The sequence below is a fragment of the Halichoerus grypus genome, chromosome 3, assembly GCF_964656455.1.
Source record: "Halichoerus grypus chromosome 3, mHalGry1.hap1.1, whole genome shotgun sequence".
NCBI lineage: Eukaryota > Metazoa > Chordata > Mammalia > Carnivora > Phocidae > Halichoerus > Halichoerus grypus.
Window position 1 is genome coordinate 25,489,283 of NC_135714.1, and position 26,154 is coordinate 25,515,436.

Here is a 26,154-nt window from a genome sequence, read left to right on the forward strand (position 1 = left end):
GTAATTTCAAGTTTTTGATAGCTCCACAGATATAAAGTGAATGTTAATTAACACAGATAAATGTAAGATTTATGCAAATGACATAAGAATCTGCATCTTTATGCTCTTGACCCAATAAACTAGACTAAGATGAAAAGTCATTCCTAGAGATTTACCTGAAGACTAAAAAAGCAGGCTTCTTAGACTTTTTACAACCTTCACCCACTCCCCTCCCCACATCTTGGAAAGCAGATTTCAGGGAACCCTAAACAGCCATTGATCTTAGTGGCTGAGATTCTGGCTACATTTTCAAAAGGGATTTAAAAGTTTATAAGATATCTATATAGTATCCTACAGAGAATCTCCATACACTTAAATACATTTGTAAAATACCCTAAAATTACTAAGAGGAGAGTCATCAAAGTTTTTAGTAGAAAGCTGAAGGTATGGAGCACTGGGTGTTAAAAAAAAAAAAAGAAAGAAAGAAAGAAAGAGAGAAAGAAAGAAAGAAAGAGAACTATCATACCAAAAATAAATAAATAAATAAATAAATAAATAAATAAATAAATAAATAAAATTAAAAGGGAATAACCAAGATGAATAACATTTATATAAGATTCTACTTTATTATTATATTTTTAATATTCTACTTTAAAGGACATGTTATCTATAGGGTCTTTGTAGAATTATTTTACATTATACGTTTAAATAAATCAGCATATATGGATACATATATACATAGAGATAGAGATTTCTGAATGAAAGTATTCCAGAACATTTTAAATCTGGGTGATACTGAAGTGATAAGAACATTGTTACAGGGCGCCTGGGTGGCTCAGTCGTTAAGTGTCTGCCTTCGGCTCAGGTCATGATCCCAGGGTCCTGGGATCGAGTCCCACATCGGGCTCCCTGCTCGGCGGGAAGCCTGCTTCTCCCTCTCCCACTCCCCCTGCTTGTGTTCCCTCTCTCACTATCTCTCTCTCTGTCAAATAAATAAATAAAATCTTTAAAAAAAAAAAAAAAAACTACATTGTTACATACTAAATTGTGTCCCCCAAAACTCAAATGCTAAAGTTCTAAACCCCAATACTTCAGAATGTGACTGTATGTGGAGATAGGCCTTTGAAGAGGTTAAGGGACATCATATGGGTTGGCCTGAACCCAATCAGATTGGTGTCCGTACGAAAAGAGAAGATTGGGGGCGCCTGGGTGGCTCAGTCGTTAAGCGTCTGCCTTCGGCTCAGGTCATGATCTCCAGGTCCTGGGATCGAGCCCCGCATCAGGCTCCCTGCTCAGCAGGGGTCTGCTTCTCCCTCTCCCTCTGCCTCTCCCCACTGCTCCTACTCTCTCTCTCTCTCTGTATCTCTCTGTCTTAAATGAATAAATTTAAAAAAAAAAATTCTATAAAAAAAAAGAAAAGAGAAGATTGGGACATAGATGAGATACCTATGATGTCTACACATAGGGAAAAGGTCATGTGAGGACACAGAAAGAAGGCAACCATCTGCCAGCCAAAAAGAGAGGCTTCAGCTGAAACCAAACCTGCTGATACCTTGATCTTGGACTTTTAGCTTTCAGAACTGTGAGCCAAGAAACTTCTGTTGTTTTAGCCATCCAGTCTGTGGTATTTTGTTATGGCAGCCCAGCAAATTAATTCAGATTGCTACTTCCATGTTAGAATGTTTGTAAAGGGGTCCCTGAAACCCTTTCATGAGGTCTACTGGATCATAATGATACTAAAACATTATTTGTATTTCCCCTCCTCTATTGATAATTTTGCCATAATGTAAAAATCAACCAGGGGTAAGACCTCTGGCACCTTAGCATCAATCAAGGCGGTGGCACCAACTGTAATAGTTACCGTCGTATTTTTCAGCTCCACACTCAGGAAAAAGCACGATGAAGCAGTGACAACTGTTAGTTTTATTAAATCTTTGTAATATTTGGTGTGACAAAATGGAAAATTTGCATAAAACATTTCTGTTGCATACCAAAGTATGACAATTATCCCCAGGCAATCATTGAAAATCAATGGCAATCATTTGAATTGTAGCTGAAGCAGTAGGTGCTTGTTGTTATTTTCATGGAATATCATTTGTATTTGAAAGAATGACTGACAGATTATTTTATTTAGAATTGGGTATTTGACAAACATTTTCTCAAAATTAAATGATGTGAGTCTGTCACTTCATGTCAAATGACTATAAGTGGATTTGCCAATACCAAAATGTGAATGTTCGGAATGAAAATTAGAATTTTGGAAAACTTGAACACCTCTATGAGTTTGACAACTTCTCCATTCTTAAGAACATTTCTGATGACGGGCGCCTGGGTGGCTCAGTCGTTAAGCGTCTGCCTTCGGCTCAGGTCATGATCCCAGTGTCCTGGGATCGAGAGCCCCACATCGGGCTCCCTGCTCAGCGGGAAGCCTGCTTCTCCCTCTCCACTCCCCCTGCTTGTGTTCCCTCTCTCACTGTCTCTCTCTCTCTGTTGAAAAATAAATAAAATCTTTAAAAAAAAAAAAAGAACATTTCTGATGAGATGGGAGGTGGTATTTATAAATAATATTTTTATATTATAAAATGAAATGTATAATAATTTATAGTATTTTAATCACTCAGTGAACCAATGCCTTCTAAATGACCAGTGCATAATATCACAAAATCATGCAAGGGTAAAAACATACTTTCACAGTGCTTGGTAAGTCCATAGGATTTCAATATAACAGAGTATGAAAAGTTTATTTACATTGTTTCAGATTCCATATTGCAAATGAACTTTAAAGAAGTCACCATTTCACGAGTTTTGATGTAGTATAAAAGATGAATATCAACAATTTTCTGAAAGGCAATTAAAACACCCATTTCTTTTCCAACTCTTTGTATGAACCTGAGTTTTCTCTACATACTTTAATGAAAACAACGTATTGTAATACATCAAAAGCAGACACAGATAAGAGAATTCAACTGCTTTGTACTGAGTCAGATGTCAAAGAATTTTGCAAAGTTGTAAAACAATGTTTTTCTCGCTAATTTTTTAATTTTGAAAAATAGCTATTTTTCTAAAACTTTGCTATTTGTGTTTAATGTAATAAGTTTATTACTCTTATTTTAACATAAATTAATATATATTTAAAATTTTAGTGGTAATTTCTAATACAGCATTATGCCCTACATAAGTTAAAGTCACTTGCATTTTTTCAATAATTTTTATTAGTGTAAAGGGTCTTGAGACCAAAGTTTGAGAACTGTTGAAGGTAATAATTCCATAGAAAGACACTTAGCCTATAGAGTTGAATATTTTAATACTTCTACTAACCCTTAGTCATATTTTAAGCAGTTATATTCTCTAATTCATTTCTTCATTTAGTCAACAAATACTGGCACTTTTCTAGATGATTGTGAAATAGCAGAGGGAAAGCAAACAAACAAACAAGAAATACCTTGCTTTCATTGAGCATATGCACTAGTAGGATAGACCTAAGTATATAAATAAACAAATATATAAAATAATATATTTTTATATTATAGATACACTCGTAAGTCAGTTATAAAGATCTTGATTTTAAAAGAAATCATTTCACACACCATATAAATTTTCAGCCACAAATATGAGAGTAGATTTCATCCACTCTTTATGATGGGTTAGCTTTTTATTTGAATCAGTCATTTTGGCCCATCTTTACATGAATATTTGGATGCAAACCAGAACTTTCAGTGACCAAAATGATGCAAAAAAATGACATTTAAACCTGAAATCTACTCCATATGGCCCACTTGGCTATTGAGTAGGCCTATTTTATTTCACAAGCACTCTGGACTTGGCCATTTTATCACACATTCTGTCTCTTCTAGGTCAAGGTGTTGCACAATATGGAGAACTTCGATTGCAATCTATTTGGACTGTGATATCTTTCCGGCTGAAGGAAAGAAATTAACTTTGTTTGATGATATGAGCTAAGTAGGGTCAGCTCTGCTCCATTTTATCTTCTTTGTGATTTTCCCACTCATCTCTTAAGCTATAATTCCCTTCCTTCCTTCCTTCCTTCTCTTTTGTGCACCACTAGTCTACCTCTCATCTCAAAGACTCAATACTTTCTCCATTAAGTCTTTGAAATTTGGGAGTATTTTATTTTTTTATTTTTTTAAAGATTTTATTTATTTGACAGAGAGAGAGAGATAGCGAAAGGAGAAACACAAGCAGCAGGAGTGGGAGAGGGAGAAGCAGGCTTCCTGCCAAGCAGGGAGCCCGATGCGGGACTTGATCCCAGGACCCTGGGATCATGACCTGAGCCAAAGGCAGACGCTTAATGACTGAGCCACCCAGGCACCCGAAAATTGGGAGTATTTTAATACCCTCTCACAAAAATGTCAGTACACAGAATTGTCAACTATTTTCTGTACATTTGGTCACTAAATCAATCAGTATACTTTAAAATTCATTTGTAGGGGATCATATTAAGTTTGGTTGGCTCAGAAAAATACAGAACTCTGTAGGTATTTAAAAGAGAAAGAGTTGATAAAAGGAATGAGAAGCATTAAAATTCACTCAGAAACACATATATACACATACATTGGACAGCTTGAGGGCACAAAATCAGAGCTACTGTTTCTAATAAAGAAGTACAAGAAATGTCAGAAACCATCATAGATGATTTGGGTTGCATGCAGCACCACGAGTACTGGAAAACCTGTGTCCGGTATCTGCTGAAGACCACAAGATGCTTGTTGCTGTTATAGGAACAATATTAGCCTTTGCTACTCTCTCGCCTTATAATTCACATGTAAGTTCTTCTCATTAGTGGACTTGAGTCTATAACTGCATGCAAGTGATTCTGGGAAATACAGCTCTGGGGCTGCCACACCCTATAATGGAGAGCACAGAAGAGTTTGGGGATGAGGTTGGTTCTTGGAAAATAGAAATAATATCCAGCACATTAAGACAGTAAATATGTCAAGATAAATGCTATGTAGCTAACATCTAAAGGTAGGAAAAAACCACTCAGTTACTTATAGAGTTTTGATAATCAAAATAAATAGACATATTACAAAAATCTTTGTGTGGTGATATAATAAGTCAACTATCTTAGAGAAAATATAAGATTTCAGTAAGAGAGAAACAATATTAATTCACAAAGGATAGCAATAGATTCATTAGTTAGTTCAAGAAATATTTATTGTGCTGGCCCTGCTGCAGGCTTTGGGAGTGTAATAATCATAATCACAACATACTCACTGCTTGCAAGGAGATTACTACTTCCTCAGGGGAGATAGTAAAACAAGTAAACAAGACACTTTTACTTATGAGTAAATAATCAGTTATATAATAGAGATTGTTAGGAAATGCAATTTAGATAGAGTGGTAAAGAAAAGGCTCTTTGGGTGTGTGATACTTGAGTTGAGACTTGGAGTTCAAGAAGAAACCTTGGAGTTTCTTCAATGGTCCTACAATGAGATAAGGGGAAAGAGGGTTTCAGGGACCAAGAGACTAATAAGCCTCAGGCCCTGAGAAGTCAGAAATGTCTTCATGTGGTCATGAACCAGAATGGAAGTCTCTGTGGCTGGAAAATAATGAGTATGGTAGAGAACAGAAGGAAATCATGTTAGAGAGGTACATAAGAGTCAGATCACGTAAGGTCTTGGCATTTGAGGGGGAGCAGAAGAAAGGTCATTGTGGTTAGTGAAGTTGACAACTGAATAGTATAGATTATGAAGATAAAAGTAGGCAAGGAGAGCTCACATAAGCACCTGAAATTCTCATAAGGAGTTGATTTTTCTTTAAAGAAATATGAGAGGCCACTGAAGGATTTTAAATATTGGTGCAGAGATTGGTATTACCTGATTGATGATTCATTTAAGGTTAATGGGGGGCCAGTTTCTAAAATGATAATAAGAAGTTGGTACATTTCATGGACAAAAGAGTTAGCACAAAAAATTGAATCATTATCAGAAGATAAATACAAGAAAGAAACAGAAAATTTAGCATTCTTGAAAAGTGAACTAAACTTGAAATAAAGTAATTGGAAGAAGATGAAATTTACCTAAATTCTCACTTGCCCTTTACTTAAGGTGTCACTTTTGATGAATTGCTTACCATTGTTTCTGTATTTCCTTTTTGTGGTTTTATGCATTACAGTATGTTTGCATGTTTCTTATAATTGGTAGTATTCTTTTATGTAATCAGTTCTTAAATTCAATTTTCGTTATACTACATAATGCCATTGCTCTTTTTGTTGTCAGCTTTGTATAATTATTAATGCCTTTGTTCATTGCTCAGGTGATTTTTCCCCCATGTAGCATCTAAAAGAAAATAATAAGTTTGGAGTGTTGGAAATAAAAAAAAAAGACATATAAAGTAGTCTGCACAAATCCTCTGAGAAAGGGACAAAGGGATCATACTGTATATAAATTTAGGAATAAGATTTAGGGCAAAATTCTAAAGGGAAAGCCCTTAGCATAAACTTAAAAAACATATGGTATGCCAGAAACATGAAGTGTTTTGTATTCTATAGCAAACTTACTACATTATTCAGTCTTATTAGTAGTAGTCATCATCACTTTAAATTAATTTATGACCTACTTCGTTCAGGTCAGTGTGCCAGGCACTGGAAAGAAAAATGGTATTTCTTCTGAAATTAGGCTTGGAAGAAAACTTTCTTCTAGTGGTGTAAGCAACATTTACTTTACAGAATTTTACCATCAAGGATTTCAATCCAAAATATGAAAAGACCAATGTAAATTAAATCTGGATTGAGAACACATATAAACAGATGTTAGAGAGGCTCAGAATGGAGATAAATTTTGAAAATATATTAAAATTTTTAAAATTTGTATTTGTTTATACCACAGGTGCGGAGATTGAGAAATTCCTTTTTAAAAAAGTAATCTCTTATGTTTACGTAGCACTTTATAGTTTCAAAGCCTTTATGCTTATAATGTTTCATATGAATCTTAGAATAATCCTTGAGTTAAACAAGGCAGTCACTTTCCCACCTGTATGAATGCAGTAGGAGCCAAGTAGATAAGAGACTTACGTATATCTTGTATGTGATAGGTGTGAGCTCAGACCTTCACCTCCTATTCTCCTTTTCAAAGATCTTTCTTCTATGCCATGCAGATTTGCTTTTTTCTGCTTAGAAAAGTAAGGGAAAAGTAAAAATCAAATAGTTGAACTATTTGGACTACTAAAAGAAATTAATTGTGAGCCTTAAGAATAAAGTAAAATGAAACTCACCAGTGTTGTTTGGTGCTGCTAGTTATTGAGAAAGGATGTGGAATTTTGTTTCATGAAATATTTAGAAAACAATAAATAATAGAAGTTATCATTTATTAAGTACTGACTCTGAACAGATCATTTCTCCATGGATATTATCATTTCCATTTTAAAAATGAGGAAATCTACTGTGTCCCTACTGTACCAATTGGGACTCTTAGTTTTTAACCCATAGAAGCCATTTACATTCCCCCTCAAACTTACATTACATTTAATGTAAGAAGAATTGTTCATAGTGCCTTCCCTTCCCCAAATCAAAAATCTCACAAAGGTGCATCTGATTCGTTAAGTCTAGGTCACATGACAGGGTCAGATCCCTCTATCACAAGAGTAAGTTGAAAGGAAGTTGGGAAAGCAAGTATTCCAGTTCTGTGTTTTGGTTTTTATTTTTTCCTGAAAGTAGTACTGATAAAGTGGTAAATTTCCCAAACAAAGGACTTCTGATTAAAAGTGGTTGGATGCCAGGGCTCCTGAGTGGCTGAGTTGGTTAAGCATCTGCCTTTGATTCAGGTCATGATCCCAGAGTCCTGGGATGAGCCTGGGTCAGGCTCCCTGCTCAGTGGGAAGTCTCTTTATCCATCCCCCACTCCCCTTCTGCCTTGTCACACCCCTGCTCATGCTCTCTCTCTCACTCTCTCTCTCTCAAATAAGTACATAAAATCTTAAAAATGAATAAATAAATAAATAAATAAAATAGAATAAATAAATAAAAGTGGTTGGGTGCCAAAATCATGACACATGTGCACTCTACCACTAGGGTAGATTTTTAAAATGGCCATCAATTCTTCCTTTACATAGACTCAAACCTTTACAGTGTGAGTATTGCAGCCCCTCTAGTCAAAAGGTAGATCCTTTTCCCCCAGACTTTGTATCTGGTCAGGCCTCTCGAACTGCTTGCACAATGCAATGAGGTAGGTGCTATGTTGGCTCCAAGCCTGGCCCTCAAGAGGATTTCTCTACTTTTGTTGCCCTTGAGAACCCTGCTTCTGCCAAGGGAACAACTGTAAGCTGACATCCCCAAGACTGGAGACCACATGAAGAAAAACAATGCTGTCATAGTGGAGGCCCAGACACATGCAAGAGGCAAGCCAGAGACCCCAGGCTGCCTGCAGTTGACAGCGGGTGCATGCATGAGCAATGCTGAACATCCAACCTGTGTTATTATACCAGAAAAAACACCCAGCCAACTTACAAACCATGAGCTCATGGATGCTTGACATTATAAGCTACTAAAACTTGAAGTGGTTTGTATGCAGAAAAAGCTACCTAATAGACCTCTACAAAAGTTATTTTCATAAGGTATTCCTATACAGAATGGGCTTCACATACTTGAGATTCTTTTGCAAGGTAGGTGTGAGTAAGGTGAACTTTTTAGGTCATGCTAGAGATAAATTGCATGGCTCTTCCAATACACCTGTGACACTCTGCACATAGGTGCTTGTGGTTCCATTGTGCACTGGGTTGTCTTGAGGGACAGACAAAAAGGGATTTCCTTCATATCATTTCAAATTACTCTAATGCCAATATAGCTTTTATGATAGCCTTTTAATGTAAGTGGCTATATTTAATTCCTCATTCTCTTAACTGTACATGCTGTGTATTACAGTGTTCTTTTCTTATCTGAATAGCCTTTCGATAGCTAACTATTGTAATATTTGCAACATAATCACCTCCCTCTGACAGCAGGGGTAATATAGCTTAATGAAATATTTGTAAAGCCCAATAAACTGCATAGAATAAATGTTTTTAAATTCTAAAGTATGAAAAAAAAATAAAGTACGTTTCTTACTAACACCATTAATAACATATTTTTCCCACATCTGCATAACATGTGGTTTCATGCAACCAACCATGCACCTTGTAGTCACACGAAGGGAAATGTTAGGTCTGTGAATGACTCTCACAGAGAAGAATTGCCAAGGTATGACACACTGTAGAAGCTTTCCTCAACCAGTTTGGGAATTAACTGAGAAAATAATATAAACGGCTAAGAATTTTCTCAGTAATGTTTCTTGACTTTATGATGATCATGGTAACTTTATTTTATTTTGTAAAGATTTTATTTATTTTATTTTATTTTTTATTTTAACTAATCTCTACACCCAATGTGGGACTTGAACTCACAACCCTGAGATCAAGAGTTGCACATGAGGCTTGAGGGCGGGAGGCTGGGGGAGGGTGGCGGAGCGGGCGCCAGCCCCATGTTGGGTGTGAGGCGGCTGCTGTAGGCGCTCTGGGAGCGAGCGGGCTGGCAGAGCGGCGACAGCGGCGTGGGATCGGCCTCTCTGCGAGCGGCCCCGAGGGCAGTGGCGGCGGTGCCATGAGCGGGGGCACCCCTTACATCGGCAGCAAGATCAGCCTTATCTCCAAGGCGGAGATGAGTCACGAGGGCATCCTCTACACCATCGACACCGAGAACTCCACCATAGCCCTCGCCAAAGTTCGGTCCTTTGGTCCAGAAGACAGACCAACAGATCGTCCAATACCACCTATAGATGAAGTCTTTGAATACATCATATTCCGTGGGACTGGTATTAAAGACCTCACTGTTTGCGAGCCACTAAAACCACAACGTTCTTTGCCCCAGGACCCAGCTATCGTTCAGTCTTCACTAGGCTCATCTACTTCTTCATTCCGGTCAGGGGGTTCCTATGGACCTTTTGGCAGGATGTGGACATACAGTCAGTTTAGTCCAAGTTCATGAGTCGGGCAGCAGTTTGGTGCTGTCGGTGTTGCTGGAAGCTCTTTGACATCGTTTGGAACAGAAACATCAAACAGTGGTAGTCTATCCCAAAGTACTGCAGTTGATTCTGCCTTTACACAGATGCAAGATTGCTAAAAACACAGTTATCTCAAGGTCGTTCAAGCCCTCAGTTAGACCCTTTGAGAAAAAGCCCTACCATGGAACAAGCAGTACAGACCACCTCTGCTCACTTACCTCTTCCAGCACCTGCTGGGAGACGGAGCCCTGTATCAACCAGGCCTTTACCATCTACCAGCCAGAAAGCAAGAGAGAATCAAGAGCACAGGCGAGCTGAAGTACACAGAGTTTCAAGACCAGAAAATGAGCAACCCAAAAATTATAGTAACAAACAAATAGTTCCAGGTGCTCCTTCAGCTCCAAGGAGAGGGCGTGGGGGTCATCGAGGTGGCAGGGGACGATTTGGTATTCGACGAGATGGTCCAATGAAATTTGAGAAAGACTTTGACTTTGAAAGTGCAAATGCGCACTTTAACAAGGAGGAAATAGAGAATTTCATAATGAACTTAAATTGAAAGAAGATAAACTTGAGAAGCAGGAGAAGCCTGTAAATGGTGAAGATAAAGGAGACTCAGGAGTTGATACCCAAAACAGTGAAGGAAGTGCAGATGAAGAAGATCCACTTGGCCCTAATTGCTATTATGACAAAACCAAATCCTTCTTTGATAATATTTCTTGTGATGATAATAGAGAACGGAGACCAACCTGGGCTGAAGAAAGAAGATTAAATGCCGAAACATTTGGAATCCCACTTCATCCAAACCATGGCTGTGGCGGGTACAGAGGCAGAGGAGGTCTTGGTTTCCGTGGTGACCGAGGGCGTGGTGGTGGCAGAGGTGGTTCCTTCACCATCCCTCAAGGATTTCGTGGTGGACTCGGAGGAGGTCGTGGGGGCAGGGAGTTAGCAGATTTTGAATACAGGGAAGACAACAAAGTTGCTGCATAGTCTACAAACAAATCTTTGAAAATAGGTGAATTTCTAGCTCTTCATGGTCCTGAAAATTGGTTTCAGTCTTTGAGAAGAATGAAGAAGTGAATTTGCTGTATATTTGTCACCAGCACTGAGTTTTTGTTTGTTTGTTTGTTTGTTTTTCTGCTTAATTTCAAAGATAGAATGCAGTTACTTTGGGGGGGAGAAGGCTCATCTTAAAAAAATGAGCATTTAATATATTTGGAATAGCAGAAGGTTAAGTAATTTCTTATGTATAGTTAAACTACAGCAGTACTTCAGTGGGACTTATAAGTATTTTTTCATCACTGAAAGGATTTTTCTTATCACTAAATTGTATTTGGCAATTATTGTAAGTTGCCTGCAGATAGGGCCGTGATACTGTGTTTTGAGCCATAGAATGTTGTGTGTGTGTGTGCGTGCGCATGTGTGTCTATATTTTTCTCTCTTTCTTTCTTTTTGGAAATCCTGTAATATCCCTTTTGAGGTAGCTTATTTTGTCAATTAATTAGGATGCTAGATGGTAGAGAATTTTGTCAGTCAACTATGTACACACAGTAAATACTGTTTCTTAGGCAAAGGTAACTTTTTCATATAGTAGTAAAATTCCATTGTATTCCATTGCCAAAGAAACATTGAGAACTTTGTATGGCTGTATAAAAAGCAACTAATATTTTATTTTTTATTTTTTTTTTTTAAAGATTTTATTTATTTATTTGACAGAGAGAGACAGCGAGAGAGGGAACACAAACAGGGGGAGTGGGAGAGGGAGAAGCAGGCTTCCCGCCGAGCAGGGAGCCCGATGCGGGGCTCGATCCCAGGACCCTGAGATCATGACCTGAGCTGAAGGCAGTCGCTTAACCAACTGAGCCACCCAGGCGCCCCAAAAAGCAACTAATATTTTAAAGAATAAACATTTTAAAGTCAGCAAACATACTGTGTCCTTGCAGAAGTTGATGTGCTGAGGAGCAGAGCTGTGGGTGGTGGGTCTTTTTTTCATAGCTTTCCAGGCTTGAGATTTTTGATTTTGACTTTTTTTTTTAATGTTTGGCACATAAATGAAGATTTGATACATTCTTCCATTATCTGAAAAGGATAAATTACTCATACTCATTGTAAGAACTTCATTTTATAACAAATGGCAAATCACAGGATTTGTCCAAATAATAAATATTTTCAGTATATGAATGTAAATAATCATAGATAAGAATATACTTAGCTGTATTTTCAAATAAACACCTTCCCCTTTTTTAAGACAATAAAACTGGGCATCGATTAACCTGTTCTTCCTGATATGCCTGGAATTTTGTCGTGATACCTTGATTCATTCCATTATATTTCAAGAGGATTCAGAGTGCTAGAAATTATTTTGGCAACCTATAAGATATCCTAACACTTGTCCTTGGGCCCATGGCCCACAAATGATTCGGTAATAGAGTTCATTGCTAATTATAAATCACTAGTAAATCTTTTTGATATTTTAAGCTATAGTGGAAAAAAAAATCGGCCACTTTCGTGTTTTTATGAAGGCCATGGAATAAAGGGATCCAAAGATTTAAATATTTTTATCTATTTTGATTTTTGTTAACTTTCTCCTTAAAGTATTCAATAGTGATAAAGATGTGGAAAACTGCACTGTAGGAGAATTGGAATATTTAAAGATGGTTGATATTTTTAATGTTTATTTTATATCTTTTGTATAGCTCTACAAGGAAATGTTTTGTAATTTGGTTTCGTTTAAGGTCCAGTACTTGGCAGCCGTAGTTTAGATAATGTTGCTTAATACTGTTTGCTTGCATGTTAACAACAAAACCTTTTGGAGGACCCACAAATCATGATATTGAACACATTTCCGAAGCATTTGGAACATCAAAGCAAGTGCTATGATAATACCTATGTAGACTGTTTGAGATGTCCCAGGCCAGTTTCAAGAAAAGCTGTAAATACCAGTTATACATGCTCTGAAAGTATGAATTCACGTGTTTTCCAAGCCCTCTGGGTCACTGACTAAGGCATTTGGTGCCCCAATAATAACTGGCAGCATGGCATACCTGCAGGGCACCTTACAATATTAAAGCAAGGTTTTTATTCTAAGACAGAATAAAACTGTTAAATAAAAAAAAAAAAAAAAAGAAAAGAGAGTTGCACACTCTACTGGCTGAGCCAGTCAGGTGCCCCAATCATGGTAACTTTAAACCTCTTTTTGCCTGGCATTCAATAAGTTTAATTGTATCACATTATTAATGGCATCCATGAACCTAAATGCATCTCTAAGTTCTCCTCAGTTAGGCTCTGTCACGTCTGAGATTGTGCTGAGATCAATGAACCACACATTGTCAAAGGTGAAAGGAACTTTTAGGTTAATACATGTTAAGTGTTTAATACGATACCTCAAAAGTAGAAATTAGCCAATATATTAGCTGTTATTGTTATTATTACTACCATTATTATTAAACCCTCTCATTTTAAAGATGAGAAAACAGACACTACTACATAAATATTGTTGGTAACATATTATATAACTTCAGCAAACTTCCTGCTTTTATCATTTAAAAAATAATTTCGGTTGCCTTCTATAATCTAATAAAGGGAATATAGATGAGACAGATAAGAGTTCTGCTCTATCTACTGGGACCTGTGCCCACACATATGTAAATATATTTTAGACTCCAACTGACTTCTAAGGTGAGTCTCTTCTTGGCTGGTTTTTGTTCTAATCCACAGCCTGGTAAGGAGAGCTGAGCATATACTAGAAAAGACAAGAAGGGGCAGAACCACTCTGCTCTATTCAGTGAAGAAGTGAGGATTTTAAAGGCTCCAGTGGAAAATTTTGGAAGTAGAAAGGAAAGAGAAGAGGAAGGAAAGGGAAGATGAAGGGAAAGATGAGAGAGAAAGGAGGAGGGAAGAAGGGAGTTAGGAAAGCTGAGTGCTTCTTGGAACAGGGTTACTAGAAAAATACAGGATACCCATTAAATTAGAATTTCAGATAACTATTAAATATTTTATGTACAAGTATGTCCCAAACAGTGCATGGGTATACATACATACATACTCCATATTTAGGTGAAATCCAAATTTAACGGGGCATTTTGTATTTATATTTACCAAATTTCACAACCTTATCTTAGAGAAGCAGACAGAAAGGAGAAAAGGGTATACAAATTAAACATAGATATTATGGGATGTGAAAGATTAACCCCCTCCTTGATCTCTTCTACAGGGGCTGTAGAGCTCTTTCACATGACTGCTTTTCTGTCTTCTTTACTGGATCATTCTCATCTTTACTTGGATATCCCAAAGATACCTCAAGGAGAACATTATCTAAAACCAAAACTCATGATGTTACTATTCTGGTCTCTGCTGAAGTGTCATTCTCAGAGAAATCTGTGAATCTCCTGTTTAAAATAGCTTCCTAGCCTCCCCCCTCACTCTCTATTTCATCATGTTGTTTTATTTCCTCTATATAACAGAGAATTTAAATTACCTTACTTATCTGCTTGCATGTTTCATTGTGACCTGGCTCTTCTCAGTAAAGTGGGAACTCTATGAAAGCAGGAAATTTGCAGATCTGGTTTACATTAGTATCTTGGTACCTAGAACAATGATGACTCACAAATCAATATTTAGTAAATGTTGAATAAATTGTTGAATAAGTAAACTACTACCTAAATCTAGCTCTCATACAGTGTTTTAATAGCATTACCAAGTATTTAATTTTGCAGATACCAGAAGACCCTTTCTTGACATCTTTTCACCCTCAATGTCCATATTCGGTTACTTTATAAATTTTATCTATTGTAAATATATTTTACATATCTTTATATGTAATCAGCTTAATTCTCCCCATTTTCACAACTACTACACTACATCACGTACTATCAAATCTACTTTGGACTCTTCTACAGCTTCTTAAATGGTAGGTACATATCCTCTATTGGCTCTTTCCAAAGATTTTTTCACACTGTAGTGGGAGTGATCTTAAAGAAAAACAAACTTTTTCATTTCACTCTTCCCCCACCATCCCCCTCCATCCCCAATCTAAAAAAGAGAATTCAAAGCAAACCTTAATTTATAAATCCATTAATCTATCCATCCATACATAACTAAAGACCCACATAACTCGTTCATGATTAAGGATCTGGCCTCTAAGAATTTGCCAACCTCTCAACCAGCACAATACTAATGCTCCATGTTTTAATTTCTTCTCTGTTTTTCTCTCTCTCTCTCTCATCTTTGTTGGATGTTGGATCTTTAAGGCATTACAATTGAATTTTCATGACCTGTGTTTTTAAATTTTTAAATATATTATCATTATTGATTTGTGGATGGCTTTCTCTTTTTGTATTTTTAAATCTTTAATATTATAAACTCTTTCTAATTCATCATTCAACTCAAAAACTAAAACACTAACACATTCTACATCATATCTATGTTCTTTATCCCCATCCCATCATTCTTTCAACATGTGGCACCTACTATCTTAAAACTTAGTGTGTATTTTTACATGTGCATAGATTTTTGCCTGCTAGCCAAACCTCACCAGAAGTCTGTTTTTGTACAGCCAGTTAGGTAATCATGATTTTTACATTTTTAAAGAATGTGAAGACATAAAGAGGAATGTGTTATATAGAAATAAGTTTCCACTGAATAATATATTGCTAAAGCCCATTCATATTCTTGTATGTACCTATAGATCATTCATTTTGAGTGCCACATAATATTTCATTGAGAGTATACTACACTTAATTTTCCATCCATGCTCACTGTCTGTAAATCTTCTTTCAGTTCTTCAAACTACACATTTTGATTATAGATACACCAACATATACATCAGCTCTTAAAATTAACTCAGACTGTTTCCTTGAATCTCAGCTAAATCTTCATTTCTTAAGGAAGCATTCTTTGCTTTCCCCGACCACCTTAGTTATCCTCGTTAAATATGTATGTACTTCTCCACTGAACTAATGCTTTATATGGTTTTGTTTCTTGCTTATTCTATTAGTCTTTCTCCTCCATTATATTATAATCTCCCTCCAGGCAAAGCCCATGGATCGTTTTGCCGATTATTTATCCCCAGAACCTAACATAGGCCTTGGCACTTAGCAGATGGTTTAAGTAAATGTTTGTTAACTGAATGGATGCAGTGAATATTTCTCACTAATATTTTTGTTTGTGTGAGTAAATTCGCCTATGACAATTCAAAATGTTGTTGAACTCTATCTAGGTAGAAGTGGATACACAGACGGAAAAGATGAAGGTGTATGAGGATGTAAGAACAACTGACATTTGGGTTATTTTCAAAACTATAACAAAACACTGGTAAGGACCATATAGAGACTATTGGGGACATAGATGGAATAGTAATTCTTTCAGATTAGGTCTGCAAAGTTTCACACATTTGATTTAGGTCAAATGTTGTGGATTGAAAAAAATTGAGTAGAATTTAGCTCCCTCAATAGTTTTTTTAATTTGAAAAATGAGGGGGCTGGATTAAGTGATTTCTGAAGTGTTTTCGAGAGCTTCCATTTTAAGTTTTTATGTTTCACATACATATTAATTAATTCATTTACAATAATGTCATTTTCCATTTTAATTGGTATTTTCTCATGGGCAACAGATTTTTATCAATGAACTTATATTTGGTATCAGTGCTCAGAAGAAACCCCCAATACCTGTTTTCCTGATTCTGTTTTGCTAGAAGAGAGATATTAACATAAGGTCATATTGCTTCTAGTGTTTCTTGAAGCATTTTGTCATTACTACTTGAAATGAATATTAAACCTTTTCCTCTCAAAAAATAACTATTCTATTCTTCTATTACTGTATTCATTCTTAATTTTTTTTTTAATTTTAAAATTATTAGTATCCATAGTCATGTAAGTTAGGGAGCATCCTATGACACCCTACCTGATTATTTTAGCTGAAGATTCCTCTTAGAAACCACAGAATAAGGGGGTGCCTGGGTGGCTCAGTTGGTTAAGCGACTGCCTTCGGCTCAGGTCATGATCCTGGAGTCCCTGGATCGAGTCCCGCATCGGGCTCCCTGCTCGGCAGGGAGTCTGCTTCTCCCTCTGACCCTCCCCCCTCTCATGTGCTCTCTCTCATTCTCTCTCTCTCAAATAAATAAATAAAATCTTTAAAAAAAAAAAAAAAAGAAACCACAGAATAATGTTGGCTTAGTTCCTGTTAGCAAAAGTCACTGATTTTGATTAACTGTTTTGCAATCCAGTTCTGAATGCCAGCTTTGCTGTTGGTTTGTTCTGCTTATTTACCATCCACCTATGTTCTGTCTCCTCACAATTTAGCCACAATTAGAGTGAGATTACTCTCTTCACCTACTTCCAGGGAAAGAAACCTCTTGTATTTAAGACCAAGCAAACATAAATCAATTTTACAGGCACTCTTATTTCAAAAGGTTTGTTTGAGAATACAAATAATCAGTTTTTAAAAATTAAAATTTCTCCTACAATTTTTGTTTTAAACCTCTCACCTATAAAGTTTATCACAATGTCTGCTTTGATAATATACTAGGAACCTGAAAGGAGCATTATCAGCTATATTGTCCTAAAGTTAAAGTGGAATACATCCCTTCATCTGCCTCTTACCTTCTATTGAGTTTACTTTCAATCACTTGGTCTTACCACTAGATGGTGGTAAAACTAGTAAGCCATTCCATGTGCATGGGGTAGGAAACCATAGAATGAGCACTAAGAATTAAAGCTTAGGGGTTTATTGGACATAACATAATAATTCAGTAAAATATGAGAACAGGAAACTTCTGAATTCAAAATGATGATGTATTTTCTCATTCTCATTCCTGTTCCTTATTTCTCAACTGAACCATATACTTTATATTCATATTTTCAAACTTAATTGCCAGTTGAGCTTTCAGAAATATACTAAAATGTTATTTAATTTTTATCTTCTCTTCAATTTGTAGAATTGTAGTATTATTTTTGGAAAAGACAATTTCTAGAAGATGGGCTTTGTGGGTTATGTTATTTAACTGTTTAACATTCATACGTGTATCTCTATCAAGTATATATCTTGTATCCCCAACTTGAAGATTTCAGAAATTGAATTATTTACTCTCCTATCCCCCACAGCAACTATTATAGGTAAATAAACATATACACTTGTATTAGTCAAGATTCTCTAAGGAAATAGAAACAATAGGATATAGATGATAGATAGATGATAGATAGATAGATGGATAGAAAGAAAGAAAAAGATTCATTATGAGGGATTGACTCATAAAATTATGGAGGCTGAGAAGTCCCATGCTCAGCTATCTGCAAACTGGAGACCTAGAAAAGTCAGCGGTGTAGTTCTAGTCCAAATCTGAAGGTCAAAGAATCAGGAGCATTGATGTCCAAGGGTGCAAGAAGATAGGTGTCCCAGATTAAGCAAAAAAAGTCAAATTTACCCTCTTTTTTCCATTCAGGTAACATCTAGTAACATCTAGTAACAAAATGGATGATGCTTACTAACACTGGTGAGGACAACCTATTCAAATGCTAATCCTTTCCAGAGATACCCTCAGAGACATAGCCGGAAATGTCTCACCAGCTAACCAGGCATCCCTTAGCCCAGTCATGTGGACACACAAAACTAACCATCATACCAATGCTCCATAAGTGCTTGCTCAAAGCTCTAATCAGTTACGTAATCTATTTTAACAGGTCCTCTGACCTCAGGGCCTTTGGACTACTGTTCCCAGGAAATTTATAGGTAAATACCTTTAAGAAAATTAGTAAGGCCAAATCTTGGAAGTGATGACCTCATTGTCTCCCCAGCTGAGACTCTTGAGACAAGACATGCTATAATCTATTCAGTCTTCCCCTGGGGGATATCAGGCACTCGTCTTTCCTACTCTTGTTCTACCTCTAGACCTCATTGTTGGTTGTTCTGTTTTGCAGCTTTGTTACTTTTCAATAGTAGGTTTTGCCTTTGTGGTGTGTATCCTTAGCTGAGTGTAATTGCTGACTCTCCCACATATCCTTTCATCATATCTTCTGATATATCTCTACCATAAGTTGCAACAGAAAGTAGGAGGTGAGTGGGTGAGTTCTTAATGAAGATCATCTGTAGTCCCATACGTTCCAGAATAATATGCAAAGAAAAAGACAGATCTTTTGAGGCACCAAATACTTAACAAAATAGCACCTTGCACTATATGCTAAGCCACTCTTCACCCAGGGAGCATGAGAAAAAATGTCTCACTTGTGCATTTTCTTTCTTTGGTCAAGCTTTCCTCTTTTACACTTCCATAAAAGCTAAAATAATGAAATACAGACTTATATTTCCTTCATGAGATTCTAAATTCTTAAAAGCAGAAAACTAAAATATTTATCCCTACCATCTAGACCAGGAGTAGCAAACTCACACCCTTCAGGCCTAATTTGGGCTGCTCCCTGTTTTATATTTACTCACTTGCCCTTAACAGAAAATGTTTGCCAACACAAATTTAGAGCTTTAAAAAAATGTTTGCTAAATAAGTGAATTATTGGAGAATATCACCTATATTGAGCAAATCTTGACTCTAAATAAAAAGGTTTGTTAAAATTGAGTTTTTGCTTAAGATATGACACAAGAGATAGTTCCTGATTTATCTACTATGAATACAAGATGAAATTTGATTTTACTTGATTAGTCAACTTGCCAAAATAACTGGCTACAGTAGTTTTTGCTTCTTTGTAGGTTGTTTTGGAAACTGATATTCCTGAGTGTTTTAAATACTTTACTGAATTGTTGATTCATTTATGTATCATATGGGCTAGGAGTTCCTGAAATGTGTTGAGATTATTCATTCCATAAAGAAATAGTAATAATTTCCTGACACCCAAGTCACATAATCAAGATAAATTAAAAAAAAACAACAACAACAAATTTTACTTTTTACAACAGCTTAAGGTTCACGGCAAAACTGAGAAGAGACAGATACACATACATACATAGCCTCCTCTGCTAACATAACCCACCAGAGTGGTACATTTGTTAGAACTGATGAACCTTATATGTTAAAAAAAAAAAAAAAAAAAAAAAAAGGAGAAGAAGATAGTAGGAAAGGAAAAATGAAGGATGGGAAATCGGAGGGCGTGATGAACCATGAGAGACTATGGACACAGAAACAAACTGAGGGTTCTAGAGGGGAGAGGGGTAGGGGGATTGGTTGGCCTGGTGATGGATATTAAAGAGGGCACGTTCTGCATGGAGCACTGGGTGTTATATGCAAACAATGAATCATGGAACACTACATCAAAAACTAACAATGTAATGTATGGTAATTAACATAACATAATAAAATACAATTAAAAAAAGAACTGATGAACCTACACTGACACATCACCCAGAGTCTTAAGTTAACTTTAGAGTTCACTCCTGGTATTGTGTATTCAGTAGGTTTTATCAAATGTATAATGACATTTGTTTACCATTATAGTATCATACCGAATAGTTTCACTGCCCTAAAAAAGTCCTCTATGCCCTGCCTATCCATCCTTCCCTCCCCACTAACCCCTAGGAACCACTAATCTTTTTACTGTCTCCATAGTTTTGTGTTTTCTAGAGTGTCATTGCCTTTCCCAGAATGTCATGTAATTTGAATCATACAATATGTAGCTTTTTCAGATTGACTTCTTTCACTTAGTAATATGTATTTAAGATCCCATGTCTTATTATGGCTTGGTAGCTCATTTTTTTTTTTTAGTACTGAATAATATTTCATTGTCTGCATATATTACAGTTTATTCATTCATCTACTAAAGGACATCTTGGTTCCTTCCAAGTTTTGGCAATTATGAAGAATGCTGCTATAGACGTGCATGTGCAGGTTTTGTGTAGACATAAGTTTTGAATTTTTGAAAATTTACAATTGCTGCTGGAATGTAAATTTCCAGAGATGCAATTGTAATTCTTACTATTCCTATCATAGTAATACATAATATTAGGACATTTTTCAAAATACTTTTTGATCAGGGGAAAAACTCCCATTATGTATGTGGAGGCCCTAAAAAGTCTTAGAATTGTCAGATACACAATATGTAGTGGACACTAGTTAAAGTTAAAAAATAGTCCTGCAAATAAAACTTGGTAAAAGTGATTTGTAAGTCACTGTTTTAGAACACTTGATCTATTTTCTCAAGGGGACAATGCTATGAATGATCGGATTAAACTAGTTCCACAGGCTTTTACAAGCCATAATAAATAAAACGTTGCCAGGAGGAACCTGCGTGGGAGATAAGGCCAAAGAGGTAGAAATCAGACAGTTGGTGGGGAGTTTTATGTGCCATGATCAAATTTGAAAAATGTGCTGTAAAAAGTGGGAAGCACTAAAGGTTGTCAGGAGAACTGAACTAGTTTGAGTTGGGTTTTAAAAATATGTCTGTGCAGAGTGGGTTGCATGTACGTAAGGCTGATATAGGGATGAAAAATTAGGAACCTATTACAAAGTTTCAGAAATTGCATGACAGCCTGAACTCTATAATAATTCAAGGTACATACAACGCTGAGCAAGTCCCTGAATGTTTAGTGGAAAAAAAAAAAAAAAAAAAAGCCATCAAGGAGGAAGAGTAATTCCAAAGGAAGAAGATAGTAGGAGAATGCAGGAACAGTGAATAACCAAATAAGATAGATTTTAGGGAGCCAAGACTGGAAAATGGATCCAGGAAGGAAAAACAGAGGTAGCATTCCCTTATAAGGTAGACTAAAGAAGGAGGTTATAGGGTAGAGACCCTGAAGCAGGAAGTTCTCCCATTAAGGGACCATACCAAATCAATTCTTACACAAATGTTTAGTTATTTGCAAGTTGTGGTAGACATACAGTTGCTGTCTCTGTGATTATAAGCAAGATATTTGGGTTTCAAGGAGTGACACACAAATGCTGTATCACCAAGGAGCATTCAAAATTATTCTGGTATTTGTTGATTTAATATCCCACACCTCACATAAATATAATTATGGAAAAAATATCTAGTTCTATTATGGAAGTTCTTCTAGTTCTTGCTATATAAACTTAATTATTTAATTGCATGTTTTTCATGCATAAAAACTTATCTATGAAGCTGGAGAATTCAGCAAGATGACTTTGAGCTCTCAGAAATATGGTTCCATGCCTAATTTAGGACCCACTGCTGAACCATGACACTATTAAGACAACCACATGATTCTTTTTTTATTATCTCATATTCTATGGTTATTATCTCATATCTCATTATCTCATATATATATATATATATATATATATATATATATATATATATGATAATGCTCATTTTTGGATCTTGTCAGTTAACTTTTATTTAGCTGAGCTGATATATGGGAGTAATATGGGAAGATAATCAAAGATGACATATATAGTGATTCACATACTGAGTATCTTCTCTGACTCAGTCATGAATCCATTCAAAACTATGTGTATAATACACTTTCTGATACATGAATTTAACTGAACATTAAAAGACACATGGCTCTTGATAATACAATCATAGATGAATTGACTGTGGATTGTCATTGGCAACTGTTCATACACAGGCTCAGCTAAAGTTAGTTTACATTCTCAATGTCAGGCTAACTGGGACTTCAGCCCTACTGGATCTATAGCATATCTAAGTATGGTTTGTATAGAACGTAATTTAGAAAAAAAAAAAAAAAAAAGAACATAATCTGGTTCTGGTGCTCAGTAACAGTACAAAACCCAACAGCAAGAATTAAAATAGCAGCATTGATAATTCATCATTTGTGGGATACAATTAAATGTTTTTTATACTATTTCAATTTTTTCTTCTAGGCATTCCTAAATTAAGTCCATATTAGAACTTTTTCTCCCCATTTTCTTTAGCAGTTGTGTTTATGATCTTTATAGCACTGTATTATTTTTTATATTATTTTGAGGTAAAATTGGTATATAACATTATGTTGGTTCCAGTTGTACAACATAGAATTCATATAATTCAATATTTGTATACACTACAAAGTGATCACTGCAATAAATCTAGTTACCATCCATCATCATACAATTGACTCCCTTCAGAACCTATTTCATCCACTCCCAACTACCTTCCCCTGATAATCACCCATCTGTTCTCTGTATCTTTGAGTTTTGTTTTGTTTCTTAAATTCCACATATGAGTGAATCATATGGTATTTGTTTTTGTCTTATTTCACTTAGTATCATACCCTTAAGGTCCATCTGTGTTTTGCAAATGGCAATATTTTATTCTTTTTTATGGCTGAGTAATATTCCATTGTATATATTACCACATCCTCTTTATCCATTCATCCCTTGATAGACACTTAGGTTGTTTCCATATCTTGGCTGTTGCAAGTAACACTGCAGTGAACATAGGGGTGTGTATATCTTTTCAAATTGGTTTTCATTTGTTTCAGATAAATACCTAGAAGTGGAATAGCTGGATCGTATGGTACTTATATTCTTAATTTTTGAGGAAACTGCATACCATTTTCCATAGTTGCTGCATCAATGTAATTTCTCTCCAATAAAGTATAAGGATACACTTTTCTTCATATTTTGTCCGACATTTGTTATTTCTTGTCTTTTTGACACTAGCCATTCTAATAGGCATGAGGTAATATCTCATTGTGGTTTTAATTTGCATTTCCCTGATAATTAATGATGTTGAACATCTTTTGATGATGCCTGTTGGCCATCTGCATGTCTTCTTTGGAAAAATGTCTATTCAGATCCTCTGCCTTTTTTTTGAATCTGATTGTTGGTGTTTTTGCTATTGAGTTGTTTGAGTTCTTTGTATGGTTTGGGTGTTAACTCCTTACTGGATATATAATTTGTAAATAATTTCTCCCATTTAATAGGTTGTCATCTGATTTTGCTGATGGTTTTCCTTGCTGTGCAGAAGCTTTTTAGTTTAATGTAGTCCCATTCGTTTATTTTGATTTTGTTGCTTTTGCTTTTGGAGTAAGATCCAAAAACTGAATGCCAAGACTGATGTTTTCTTCTATTTACAGTTTCAGGTCTTACATTAAAATCTTTTATCCATTTTGAATTAATTTTTTGTATGGCATAAGATAGTGGATCAAATTTCATTTTTTTTGCATGTGGCTGTCCAGTTTTCTTAAAACGATTTATTGAAGAGCCCATTCTCCATGGTATTTTCTTAGCTCCTTTGTTATTAATTAATTAACCATATACATGAGGGTTTATTTCTGGGCTCTCTATTCTATTCCATTGACCTATGTGTCTCTTTTTATGTTAATGCAATACTGTTTTGATTACTGTAGTTTTGTTGTATGTGAAATCAGGGAATGTGATACCTCTAGCTTTGTCCTTTTTCCTGAAGTTTGCTTTAGCTGTTTGGGATTTTTTGTGGTTCCATATAAATTTTAGAATTATTTGTTCTGGTTCTGTGAAAAATGGCACTGGAATTTTGATAGAGATTGCATTGAATCTGTAGATTACTTTGAGTTGCAGGGACATCTTAACAATGTTAATTCTTCTAATCTATTAGTATGAAATAGGTTTCTATTTATTTATAACTTTTTCAATTTCTTTCATCAATTTTTTATAGTTTTCAGTGTACAGGTCTTTCATCTCCTTGGTTAAATTTATTCCCAGGTATTTTTTTATGCAGTTGTAAATGGGATTGTTTTCTTAATTTCTCTGAGAGTTTCTTATTAGTGTATAGAAATGCAACAGATTTCTGTGTAACAATCTTGTATCCTGCAAATTTAGTGAATTCATTTATTAACTTTAATAAGGTGTGTATGAGTGTGTGTGTGTGTGTGTGTGTGTAGTCCATAGAGTTTCCTGTATACAGTATCATGTCATCTCCAAAGAGTGATGGTTTTACTTCTTTCTTACCAATTTTGATGTCTTTTATTTCTTTTTCTTGCCACATTGCTCTGGCTAGGACTTCCAATATGTTTAATAAAAGTGGGGATAGTGAGGGGCACCTGGGTGGCTCAGGTGTTAAGCGTTTGCCTCTGGCTCAAGTCATGATCCCAGCCAGGGTCCTGGGATCGAGCCCCGCATCAGGCTCGCTGCTCAGCAGGAAGCCTGCTTCTCCCTCTTCCAACCCCTGCTTGTGTTGCCTCTCTCTGTCTCTCTGTCTGTCAAATAAATAAATAAAATCTTTAAAAAAAAAAGTGGGGATAGTGGGCATCCTTGTCTTATTCCTAATCTTAGAGGAAAAGATATTAGCAATGGGTTTGTCATATACAGTCTCTATTATGTTGAGACATGTTTCCTCTATACACACTTTGTTGAGAGTTTTTATCATAGGTGTATGTTGAATGTTGCCAAAAGCTTTTTCTGCATCTACTAAGATGATCATATGACTATTATCTTTCATTTTGTTAATGTGGTATATGACATTGACTGATTTGTGGATATTGAATCATCTTTGCATACCTGAAGTAACTTCCACTTGATCATGATGTATGATCCTTTTAATATGTTGTTGAATTCGGTTTGCTAATATTTTGTTGAGGATTTTTGTACCTATGTTCATCAGGGATGTTGGCCTGTAATTTTGTTTTGTTTTGTTTTGTTTGTTGTTAAATTCTTGTCTAGTTTCAGTATCAGGGTAATTCTGGCTAGTAAAATGAATTTGGAAACATTCTTTCCTCTTCAATTATTTGGAAGAATTTGAGAAAAATAGGTATTAAATCTTCTTTGAATGTTTGGTAGAATTCACTAGTAAAGTTGTCTACATCCTGGACTTTTGTTTGTTGGGAGGTTTTTTATTACTGATTCAATCTCCTTACTAGTAATCAGTCTATTCAAATATTCTATTTTTTTTATGATTCATCTTGGAAGATTGTATGTTTCTATGTATTACCCATTTCTTCTATATTGTCCAATTGTCTGATGCATAATTGTTTATATGAGATTTTTCTTGTCTCTTGAGGTAGGCCTGTATTACCATGAACTTCCCCTTTAACTGCTTTTGCTACATCTCATAGATTGTCGATTGTTGTATTTCCATTTTCATTTGTCTCAAGGTATTTTTTTTTTTATTTCCCGTTTGATTTCTTCATTGACCAATTGGTTGTTTAGTGCATGTTGTTTAGCCACATTTTGTTTAGCCTCCAGATGTTTGGATTTTCCTTTTTTTCTTGCAATTGATTTCTAATTTCATCCAATTGTGGTCAGGAGGATGCTTGATATAATTTTAATCTTTTTCAACTTATTGAGACATATTCTGTAGCCTAACAT

The 26,154-nt window shown here is 35.7% G+C and overlaps 1 pseudogene; it reads left to right on the plus strand.

Moving 5' to 3' along the window:
- Window positions 1-9,571: 9,571 nt before the first annotated feature.
- On the plus strand, window positions 9,572-11,117 carry LOC118522719 (protein LSM14 homolog A pseudogene; annotated as a pseudogene).
- The last annotated feature ends 15,037 nt before the right edge of the window (window positions 11,118-26,154 follow it).